Raw genomic sequence first — 12,860 nt, forward strand, 5'->3', positions numbered from 1 at the left:
ACATGATCTGTCGACTGCCTCGTTTCAAACAACACCTACACATTTATCTTAGCCACTAGTCAAAATGCAATCTTGCACCATTCTACAAAAACCATTTCCCTTTTTTAATCTCTTCTTAGATTTTGATTTGGCAAAAGTTTACAATTCGGTGCCCCTTGATTTTTTGGCGATTTTTTAGACACCAAGATCGGTGCACAAGGGAATTTTCGGTCAGTAACCCAACGGTAACGTCAATGAAAACCAAACATTATGGAAACCAGAAGTAGTGTTTCATCGCTGAAATTTGTCGCCAATCGAAGGGGCACCCATATCTACATTAGAACCTTTAATTTTTCAGTATAAGCCGCATTACACAATATTCAAGCATTTTGTTGAAATATCTTTAAATATTCTATATAATTTTTACTAAGTTACGTAGCTAAACCGTACATCGATATCATGGCGTTGAAGTATCTTGAATGTAAACAGCGTAGGATGTAAAGTAGGCTGTTATCCTCACCTCGTGGCTTTGTTTACAATACGATTCAAAGCAAAATAGTACGTCATCACCAGTTGAAGAGTTTCGATTACGATTATATCAACATTATGGACATGTGGTTATCGATTATTAATTAAACTCTTATTTAATAAAATTAAAGATAACTGTTCTTCAGGCTATATATTCGAGTCATATAATATCAGAAAAGAAGATTGCTTAATACCTTCTACCTTTTCTTTCGGTACAGGAACTATAATCTATCCCTAACTAGAATTAGTGAAATAATAACATACTAGAGCAACCACTCAGACAAATCTTAATTTAAACTCAGTTGAAAAACAAAGGAAATTCCAGAACATATTTATTATTTTTATCTAGTTATCCATGATTAATCTTGTTTGTATAGTGTAAAAATCAATGTAAAGAAAAGAAACATCTACCGTATCAATAGGGAAATAAAACTCCATCGTAATCGAGATTTGCTCGAATTCGGAAGTGCTAAGCTGCAGCCGAATTCTGCTGCTTGTTTGCCGGCGATCTTGGTTTTGTTTTGCTTTGCTTGTGACAGCATGCAATCAGTTTTGCTGCCGCTAACGTTGCAATACTAACTACAGCACTTAAAGTAAAGTTAGCTTTGTGCAATAAATTTGCATAATCGCTTTGTTTGAGATTTCGATTTTTTTTTCAATGTGGTGCACATGAAATCACTTCATCGCAAAATATATATAAAATTTTTAAACATACTGGTCAGATGTGGACAGTATTTCAAATGAACTTTTTTGAAATTCTTTTCCTCTTTCATCGCATTTATATTCAAATAGTAAGTGGAAAAGCTTTTCTTATAATTTTATTTTAAGCTAGTTTTGAAATACCATTAACATAAAAAAAATATTTTATTTAGTGCAAAATGCAACAGAATGTCTGGTAATGTGCTAATCAACGAATTGAATAAGACTTACCTTATCTCTATTTTGTGATTTGAAATATTATAAATTAAAATCTGGCAGTCTGAAAACAAATAAAATTTGATTAAGCAAGACATTTGTTTTGCATATATTGCATGTTTTGATGCCTCTTTTTGTTACGATTCTGACTATTGATGATTGTTATGATGTTTAAAAGGCTTGTTAAGCAGTTGTCAAGTTGAAGTATCAATTCTCAGATTTAAAATTTAGGTTTTCCCTAAAAGATGTGTTTAGGATCTGTATAGGAAAAAATTTAGTTCCTCTGCTTTATTGAATGATATGTATTTGGGTATAAATGTGCATACTTAGAAAACTTATTCTGAAGCAATTTCCAACAAATACTGATGATAATAACAATTTTAGTATGAAGTGTATTTAATGCCATATCCTTATTTTCTAGCAGAACTTAATATTACTTAAATCAAAAGCCTGATAATAAACATTTGAAAAGCTTAATATCATTATTAAATATTATGACATTAACATTTAAAGACATGAAAAATTCTTTTGTCAAAGATAAAGAGATACTGCAATTTAAACACACTGTAAATATTCTGAATAAGAAAGGTTCATCATGAGTAAAGCATTTTTTAGAAAACAGACATTTAAAATTCAATTTTGAAATACTGAATGATGTTTGCACTGTTATTTTGGTATTTAGTAATTTGAGCCTTGAAACATCAAACTTCCTGTTTTCATATTTATAAAGTTTGATAATTTCAAATTCTTAACTGTGTATACAATTTGATATATGGTCTAAATCAATATTAGCTTTTAATATGTATGGATTCACAGTGGTTTATTCAGCAGATATGTGAAAGGGATAGTAAATTTTCATTTTAAAAATCGTCACAAAATTTGAAAAAATGATTGAATGAACTTACTTTTAAAATGTATGATTTAAAACAAATAGAATATGCATAGGAAGCTTAGTATAATTCTAAGAATTCCTAAAAAAAATTGAAAAACAGCAGTTTTTTTTTAAAGTTTTTTTTTTATCTTCTATTTTTGCATGTAATCCTGAGTGAAACATTTTTATTAGTCTGCTTTTCAAGAGGTGGAAAAATTGTTAAAGCATTTCCAGAAGTGATATTTTTTATTTGGTCTTGTGTGATTTTTCTTTTTCTTTTACTTATTTCTTGAAATTAGTTTTATATTTGATTTTGAATTATTTTATTTGTAATCTTACAACATAATGCATGTTTTGAGTTCATGTGTTAGGTTGAATATCAAATTCTATTAATGATTTATCAAATTTGTCTCAACATTATTTCAAATGTTTATGCAACTTTTTAAATAAATTCAACCAAGTTCCATATGGGAAAGTAATTTATGATTGGGCACATTTTTTTAAGCAATTAAAATTATTTTTACAGAATAATTGCAATTTTTTTTAAAATTCAAATTTATTTTTTCCAAAATTATGTCTGTTTCTAAGACAAAGAATGATGGTACTTATTCTTATAATTTTCAAATCTAACTGATTTTATTAGTCATTGAAAGTTGTCTTTGATTAAAATAGAAAAATTTTGTAGATTTACTTTTGAAACTTTTTCAATATTTCAATGGCAGTGTTTCTATATCACAGACTACTTGCATTTTAAGCATGAAGAAACTGTTTATTAAATTAGTTTATTGATTGCAATAAGTAAGTTTCGAGTTGTATCTTATAAATGATTTTTTTTTCTGTAATGTTTTCTACAATTAAGATTATTGCATTTATATTTCTCATTTGTTATTAGAGAGATTGCTGTTTAAGCCATCCAATATAGCACTCAGTTTTGTAGTACTCATCTCCCAATTTTTATAATGGGAATTTACTGTGCATAGGAATCAATAAATTATGTGCTCTTAGTGAATGATGAGAATTTTAGGTATGGTTATGCCACAATGAGAAGCGACTCGATCAGGTAGATTTTTTTTTTTTTTTGTAAGTACTTCCTTATGCTTGAAAACGTTCTTTTCCAGTGGCCCATGTTTAAATCATTATATAGGCAGAGCAAAAATCATTTTAGCTTATAAGTTAAAATTGTTCTTTTCATAAATTGTAAATGTGAACTTGTATTTGGCCTCTTTGAATTTTAAATCCGAAGAAAATATTAAAAAACGTTTAAAATCACGACTGCAATGCTTGAGATGAATGAAAATCTGGAATCTCTACATTGTATGTCATTATAGTAGTCGCCCTTTCTGGTTATTTTTAAATTTCAAATGATTTTCTTATTTTTTTCGTCTTTTTGTGCACTTTAGAATAATAATTATAAGCAGTGGAATAATTGGGACATTCAAATGAATATTCAGAAACTTTTACTCGAATTTATAAGTGAAAAACTCTTATGACCATCCTTACTGAATTTTAAATTGCCAATATCTTTCAATCTTGATTCTAATTTGCTTTTCATTTAGGGGAAAAATTTTATGTGGTATTAAAAGCATGGTAAGGGTAACACATATTTATAAGTATGATTGAAAAATTAGTAAAAGTGGAAGCGAAGATTTTGTTTTAAGATCAAAAATATAATTGAATCTACGTATTGATAATTTATAATATTACAACGAAGTTGAAAAAATCGCTCTTTAACGACCTAATATTGAAAAAGAGTATACAACTTTTGTGATTCATATTATTTCTTAATATCTCACCAGATTTATCGCATTCGTTTAAAAAAAAAATGAAATTCTTTTGAACTATTTCACAGAAAGTCAAAAATTCTGCCTTTTTCTTATGCAACCATCGAAGCTTAGCATTTGTAAGTGTTGTCAGTAAAATTGATCATGGTTGTGAGATTATTAAAATAATCATTTGAAAGAATTGCTTTTGTTGTTATTACCATTAATTGATAATTATTGCAAATTGCAACTACGATCACTAGGTTTTAAATATTGTAAAATGATATATACACATGAAGCTTAATCGTGTTCATGGAAATTAAGAATAGCTTAAGAGGATCAAACCTGGAATAGAATTACAAGATTTTTTTTATCCATTTGATTTAAAAAAAGAAGGAAAAAAAAAAACCCCACTTTTTTTTAAAAAGAACTGCACAGTGATAGAAGTTTTATTTAAATACAAATATGTTAAGATAATCAGTCTGTTGTTTGAACAAGAGTAAACGAAAAATGAAATTCGCTTTAAAAAGGAGACATGGGGTTCAAAGTACAAATGAGTTTCATTTTGTAAAAATTTATTATCCATTAACGTATTTTTCCGCCGACGGTTCTTAGAAATTCATTAAATGCACTTGGAAAACTAGTTTTTACCAGCAAGACATGGGAAAAGACATTTAAAATTTTCCCTGTTTTCGAAGAGTCTGTGTGTGTGTGTGTATTTGTAGAGAGTGAAGACTAAAATATTTCTTGGAAATACTAAAAGTCTGTGTTGCAACGAAATTGACCTATGAAGGCACGTTCATGGTTCAGTCAACGTGTTACTCCACTAATAGTCTTATCAAAATTATTGCTGTTTTCTTTATTTGAAGGATAAATTTTTAATATATTGTTACTAGTCACTGCATTAAAAAAGAGGCATTCATTTTCCCCATTTAATGAAATAAAGTTTTGGAATTAACACTGCTCATATATAGTATAGTTTAAAATAATGATATTTTGATACGCAACAAGCAAGTAAAACAAAGAAATTATTCCATCTCAAAAGCGAGTTCATTACCGAGCCGTCTGAAATGACCCTTAACCTTTTTATCCGGCGTTCATAATTTTCCACAGATTGTCTTGGAAATAACGCAAGTAATTCCCTGCAGGTTTGATTGTAAACTTTCATTTATTGATCAAAAATTATAAATAGCAGTAATGTACGAAAATACAGAATGAAATTCTGGTTATTAAAATAAGAGAATATTTTCATAGCATTTAAGAAATTGTTTTTTGAACTGGATTATGAAAAACATTGCTGCCTTCTTTATAATATTTTTACAATATTATGTATTATAAATGATATATAATATTATGTATTTTATAATATGTTATTAATAAATTTATTTTTAATATTATTCTATGTAGGAAGGAAATTTAATGCAAGTAATTGATTTTACTTACTTTATTTTGTAACTTGCAGCAATTTTTTAAAAATTTATTCTTTCAAATTTTTATATCTTCAACAGATACGTAGTCACGCGATTTCTGAGTTTTCTGAATGGAAGCAGGTACCCAGAATTTTCTTGAGGAATTAAAAAGAAAAAGAAATATGCAAATAAGGAAGGGGCTCACTAGAAGAAAAATAAAACAAAATTCTAAATAAAAAAACCCCGTTTAGTTGGAGTTATTTTCTCTAAAATCATATTTACTACAAAAGAATTACTTCACAAGGTAAATTATGAAATTATTGAGTAAATTGGTAAAAAATATTTTTTAATGCTATAGTTTTTTTTTTTTTTTTTTTTTGTTCAACAATTTGTTTTTGCGTGATTGAAGTAATTTATTTTTTTACCAATGAGCGTAGAAAAATATCTAGAAGTAGTGAAATTTTGAAGAATTAAAAAAAAAAATAATAATAAATAAATAAATAAATAAAGACTACAAATAGAATAAATGAATAAAATGAAAGAACATAGATATGTACTGGAATAGTGAATCAAGTTAATAAAACTTTTAACTGATGTTTTTTAAGTCTATTTTGATTAAAAACATTGTTTCTATAAAAGAATTCTTTTTTTGATTAAATGGGCGAAGTGTATTCTATTGCGTTTTCACTATTTCCAATTATTCTTTTAATATTTTTTTTTTGATAAAATCAATTTATTCTAGTTCCACAAAATATTTACATTAAGAAAACAAAGTTTCAATTGTTCAGCTATTTTTTCCCCTTCGTTTTTTGAAAAGTTTTGTAACTGAGCGAATACCCGAACCAAAATTTTAAGCATGTTTTAAAGTGATAAAAATAAATAATAAAATCGATAGGCATATTTGTAAAATATGGAATTGAATAAGATTATATTAAATTCTTCGACAGCATAAAAGACAAAAGCCTTGATAACAGTAGAATTGATAAAATGAGAATCAATTTATGTTTCAAAAACATCAGTGAAAAGTTTGGACTTTGTTAATTTTTTTGTATAATGAGAATTAGAAGATTGAAAAATGGAAAGGAAACAATAAAATCTCCTTTCTTTTACCATAAAATTGTCACATTTTTATTACTCGCTTGGGAGAAAAGTATTTTCATAACTGATTGGAATATAACAATTTTGTTTAATGTTCGATGCATCTTCGAAAAGGAATCAAAAGACCAAATGAAAATTTTTGGAGTTGTTTCTAAGTCCATTTAAAATTCGTAGCAAAGGCACAGATTTCATTTGATTCACACTTCGATTAATTCCAATATATTTTAATTTTATTATATATGAAATATGCAAAGAGAAAGTCTTATAATCGTCAAAAACCTTGAACTCGAGATTTTGACGAATCTTCGCATTTCATAGCTCCCCGAGACCAAAGAACGCACTTTTGAAATTATGTCAGTTTGTCGGCTCAGTCTGTTTGTGCCCGCGATAATTCAACTACTAGCTAGATGGAGGAGATTTGGTTTGTGGTCTTAACACCATATTTGTTGATTTCTATCTAATTTTGAAGAATGAATTCAATTTGCTAGAGGCCTGGCTGCCAAGTACAAATGAATACGATAACTACAAAATATAAAGAGATGGATGGATGGAATTTGGTATATGTTTGCATCTGACATATAGATATGCATCCAAATTTGTACCAAACCTTCAATGAATTGACCGTTTGTCGGTCTATATTTTAGAAACGCGATGACTTAACGCAATGATTTCGATCGGTGAAATTTTGTATACAGTTTTATCATTTACTATGTAGATCTTCTTCATATTTTGAACCGAATCTGTCTAAAGTTTGACTGTTTGTCTGTCTATACGTCTGCAAACACGATAACTCAACAACACGTCGAATTAGATAAAGGAAATTTGGTATTTTGCATAATTACTAAAACTGTAGTTCTTTGTTAAATTTTGGTTTCATTCATTAAAAAAAAAGCTTCTATAATGCATACTCAGTTTTCTTCATTGTACTATGAAGCACAAAACGCTTATGTGTGGGACTTCTAAAATAAAAATTTGAGTACTTATGATATTCGTAGCCTTTACCAAGGTTCACAATTTTTATGCTGGGGGATAACATCTTTATTAAGCTGTATGCGAGAAAATTTCAAGGCGATCATTCCCACTGTTTCCCTCCATAATATTGTTGTAAAAAAGTGGTTTGAAAAAAAAAATCATGGTAATATGCGATAAGATAATATCCCCTTAGATGAGCGTCTTCATTTTATTTTAAATGTTCATGTTGTTATTTTATACCATAATGCCTCTTACTGCATTTAAAAAAATGTCTTTAACAATGCGATTTGTATGATATTAGAAAAACTGATGATTTAAATGAATCTGGATGTTTGAAGAAATGTAGCAAAGTGATGTGTTAACAGATCGTAAGAAATAAATAATTTATATTAGATCTTGTTTATTTTAACAAACTTTGGAAAAGCTATGTAAGTGCTAATTAACGCTATAATGGAATTTAATTGCTTGATTTCTCACTAAGCAAAACTGATAATATTATGCATTCCGTTTTTTGCAAGACATCATAAAACTAGAAACTATATAACTTGTATTATATACTACTTGGGTTTCTTACTGAATTAACATAAGATCATAAATAACTCATTTAAACTACATCATGATGCTAACATTTCTACGAGATTTAAAAAAAAATTTATAAAAGCCTAGCAGCTACAACACCAGTTTACTCTTAATAAAGAGGGCTACTGCTTTGTCCGATCCTCCTTGAATACACCTCTGATCTCTACTGTAACTTGTTTAAATTGAGAACAAGGTTATTACTAATTTACCAACAGATTTAGTTTTGGGAATTGGGCCTACGTTTCCGGTATTAAATACGCGTTTTTAATCCAAAACTTAAGCAGAATAGATGATAAAATTCAGAAAGTTTAATGGGTGCTTGAAATTTCTGTTTAAAAAAATAAGAAATCCGTCAAACATAACCTTTTTTTTTAATTAATTACTTAATTGCTTTTGGAGACAGATTGAATTTGACCTCGATAATTAATCAGCATGTGAAATTAAAACAAAGGAGAAAAATTGGGCCGCGCTTCCAAATTGAAAATATTAATCGTAAATTGCATATTTATATTCATATGATCCATTTCAGCCTTTTGTTTCAAGAAAGACCATATGTTAGTTTTGTGCTCCATTTGATGAGGGTTTCTGTAAGCTCTGTAGATCTCAAAGCATTGTTCATTGTTGTGCCAGCATATAAATTCATACATTTATTTATTTATTTATTTCATTTGCTTCGTCGCTAATAGCTTTTTTGAACTTGGATAAGTTCATCCATCTGGATGTTGTAATATACTGTTTTTTCCTCCCTTTCTTTTTCCCACCTAACTCATTTGTTGAAATGAATTTGAGCTTTGATTTGAAAGATGCATGTTAATTTCTTCACCTTCTTTTTTTGTCTGATATTTAATAATTTCCTTCTGTATTACAATTACTTGTAGGTTAGATTATTTTTATTTTTGTTCCAAATTTTTCTTTATTTAATGTTGTTGATTTTTGGTTAGTGATATTTAAAATTTCTTTATTTCTGCTACGCAAATAGAAAAGGTTTACAATATTATGTAAAATATTTTAAGTGGGGAGTTGTAAATGATAAATAATTATATTTTATATACATTTTCGTTTATTTCTCGGAATTGTTTTCGTCTCCTTCATAATTTTTTTTACAAATCTGATGCGGAAATTTTTTTATAATGTTATTTTCAAATGCTGCAGCATATTAGTTGAACTTTCTCTTTTAATTTAAATTTTTGTTTCTTAGTCGAAAATCATAAGCTAGCTAGTGATAGTAAACTAGAACCATCAGATCACTCAAATTCAGTTGTAGTATTTTTTCAAATATTACGCCAAAAAATTTTAACATGCGTCTTTCGTTCCTTTTCAAAATATAATTTAAGTTTAAAAATTCTTTATTGCGGATCAAATTATTTTTACATTCTTAAAATAGATTATGGTTCTATATTTGAGATGCAGAATGATTATTGAAAGTTATAAAAAATATATATATATATAATTAAATATGCATAAAAATATATAATTAATATACATAAAAATATATAATTTAATATATTCGTTTTATATTTTAGATCAAGCATATCGAACTCTAAGTAGCATGCATCAAATTAACAAGTTTAAAATTTTAAAAATGTATTTCGGGAAGTACTTTTGAAAAAGACTTGTAGGATAATAATTTTTCCTTGATGCCATTTCACATCACTTTTCTGATTTGAAGAGTCTTTATTTCTGGAAAAATCTTCCTCGCAGTGATTACTTTTGAAGTTGATTGGAAGCGAGAGTCACTCACATAGGATATTCAAGAGACTTCTTCCTTTTCATATGTTAAACACTTACTATCAGTGATCAGTATTCTCGAATTTTTTATATGCGAATTTTCAAGTGTTTTTAAACTGGTTTTCAAGTATTTGTGAATGCACCCAATCTTCTTCAGATTGAAATTCCACTAAATCTTAATTACCTTTGTTTGCATATGGTTATATATTAATTTTATATTTATCGAAAAATATGGAAGAAAATTAAGAAATGGTAGTATCTTCCTAGAATTGGTAAATGAAATGGTAGTATCTCCGAGAATTAAAAATCCAAAAACTTTGTTTCAAACTCTTTTTAGAAGCTTATAATTTCATTGCATGCGTATTTCTGTCTAGTTTAATCTAAATTTAATGAACAATAAAGTGGTCACGTTTTCAGAACTTCATTAAGGTATTTTGATTAGAAGGAAGAGTGAACGGAGTTCTGGACAAAATTCAAAAAGTTAATTAATTAAATTTGAGTCTGTTATAAAAATTTTTAAAAATAAGAAGAGTCAAAGAAACATTTTACTATTTCTTATATTAAACGCTTTTAACCTCGTGTTGTTTTATGTTTGTAAGGAAGCAATTTTGTATTCGAATTTTCACTCACTTGCTCATGTCGAAAGTTTTATTCAAGCATTAGTTCCTGATGACAACAGAGAAGAATATTTTGTTGATTTTAGAACTCTTAATTATCAATTAATATATTAATTTAGCTAAAAGTGTATTTCTCAGAGTAGGTGGTAATCGAGAAATTAATTTTGAGAAATAATAATTGCATAATATTTGCAATCATTAATTATAAAATCTGTTAAAGATTAAAATGTACAAAATAATAAAAATGAAAAGTTTTAAGGTACCACTTAATTAGTGCTGAAAAAAGTAGAAAATAATATTCTTTTATATCGAAAATCAAGCTATGTTATAAAGAATAATCAATATGATCATCAGTAAGATATTTATGGTCAATTAAATGATAGTTCAATGATGGTAACTGACAATTCATTTACAGTTAAAATATATTATAAATGCTATTAAAATTTCGATTTACTAACCTTATTTTTATCAGAATTTCAAGCTTTTATGGTTTTGTTGATGATAAATTGATCACTTTATTTTTGATAAAAATTATTAAAGTAAGAAATTGGAATATTATTAAAAATAAGAATTTAAATTATTCTTAGAATATGAATATTACTAATTCGAGCAAGAATATTTACTTATATATACTTACAACCTATTTGTATATTCTTATAAATATATAAATTAGGTACAAATTAGAAATATATGAAATTAGAATATGTTCTTAGAAATATAGAATATTTTTTCCACGTTTAGATTGTGGATGTAAAGATTACCTGCCGATATGGTAAAATTGTTTTTGACCGGCGTGGAAGAACCAGTGTGACCGCCTTTGATTGTCAGATAAGGCTCAGAGTTCTCATGTCTTTTTTCAAAAGCCACAATGAATATCACAAGAAATAAAATACTGAAAATTAGAAAATGATTAATATAAAAAAATATAAAAAAGCGCCAGTGTATATAAAAAAAAAAGAAATATATATAAAATTAAAAATCTGAAGATCAAAGCAAAAATCATTAAAGCATATGGTGCAGAAAAAGATAGGAGAATGTTATAAAGCACAATGAGCACAGTATGAAAAAAAAAAAATCCCGACCATTCATTCCATAAGAATTAAAATACCTTATAAACGTAATTACCATTCCAATTGACTTAAAGCTTTCCATCTGCTTCACATGCTTTTACGATTTTTGTTTTGATCTTCAGATTTTTAATTAAAAAATATTTTTCCTTTTTAATACACTGGTGAAAGTGTTTTTTAAAAAAGCTTTTATATTTTTTGTTTTTATTTCAGACTGAATTCGTCGATATTGTTCATATTAAGGAGACCCCATTCAATGCATAATAAAAATTGAAAATCAGTTTTAGCACTCAAAATTTTTAAAATCTCGTTTATCTTTTGTTGAATTTGAATTGCTTTCTAATAAGTATAAAAATGATCAATACCAAATAACCAAATATGAAACATTTTTCAACCCAGGACTATTTTTCTAAGATGCACAAGTCATCGAAAATCTAGTCTATCTCAAACAGTCTTTGATGTTGGCTACTTTTTATGTATAACTAAAGTTGAAATGAAGAATTCGCTTTCAGTTTTCTTTTATTTCAATTTAAAAATTTTAATTAACTATTTAAAAATTGTCAAATTAAGTTTTTATATGAATTATTACATTTGGAATATTTAATTCTTAGCCGGAAACCTTTTCAATCTAGGATTAAATTTTGGCACTATTCGGGCTACTTTGAGAAGTCAGGTCACCTTATGAATAAATGTGTATGGTCAAAAATTAAATATATTCATATTAAGGTATTAATTCTTTATTAAAATTTTTGTTGCAAAGTATTTTATTGAATCGACCGCAAAGATTCGATGAGAATCGAGAGATTGACCTGTTTATTTTTAAATAGATAGACTAATTGTACTATTCGTATAAAGCGATAATTTAAAAGTTGATTTTATTTCACAAAAATACAAAATAATCTATATAATTTTAAAAATATATGACAGATAGGTGCGTATTGTGGGGAAAAAAAATTGAAAAACACATAATATTGTGGAAAGTACTGCTGATCATGTGAATGTTAAAAAAAATATCTGTTATAACGCATGAAATAGTTTCGTTTCTCTTGATATTTGTAATTCAACCTGATGTCGTCGCTATCGGTGATGAAAGTTGAATTCTTTAAATACAAAGCTGAAGTCTTTATAAAATCTTATAATTTTAAACGAGCAATTCTTGTATGTATATAAATTTATTTTGTGTATCTCGGAAAGGGCTCTATCGATTTGTATCAAAATGTATATTTAGGTAAGATTTTGTTTTTTAAATTTATCTGTAATGGTATATTTCAGTAGCACGATTTTACACACATGCGCGCACACACACACACACACACACACACACACACACACACACA

The 12,860-nt window shown here is 27.2% G+C and overlaps 1 protein-coding gene across 1 annotated transcript in view; it reads left to right on the plus strand.

Moving 5' to 3' along the window:
- The first annotated feature begins 1,015 nt into the window (after positions 1 to 1,015).
- LOC129959348 (uncharacterized) overlaps positions 1,016 to 12,860 on the plus strand; it is a 124,217-nt gene continuing 112,372 nt past the window's right edge. Inside the window, exon 1 of the mRNA XM_056072168.1 lies at positions 1,016 to 1,298. The gene's annotated coding sequence lies outside the window, so the exon portion shown is untranslated. The remainder of the gene's footprint in view (positions 1,299 to 12,860) is intronic.

This window comes from Argiope bruennichi, chromosome X1 (assembly GCF_947563725.1).
Source record: "Argiope bruennichi chromosome X1, qqArgBrue1.1, whole genome shotgun sequence".
NCBI classification, from domain to species: Eukaryota; Metazoa; Arthropoda; class Arachnida; order Araneae; family Araneidae; genus Argiope; species Argiope bruennichi.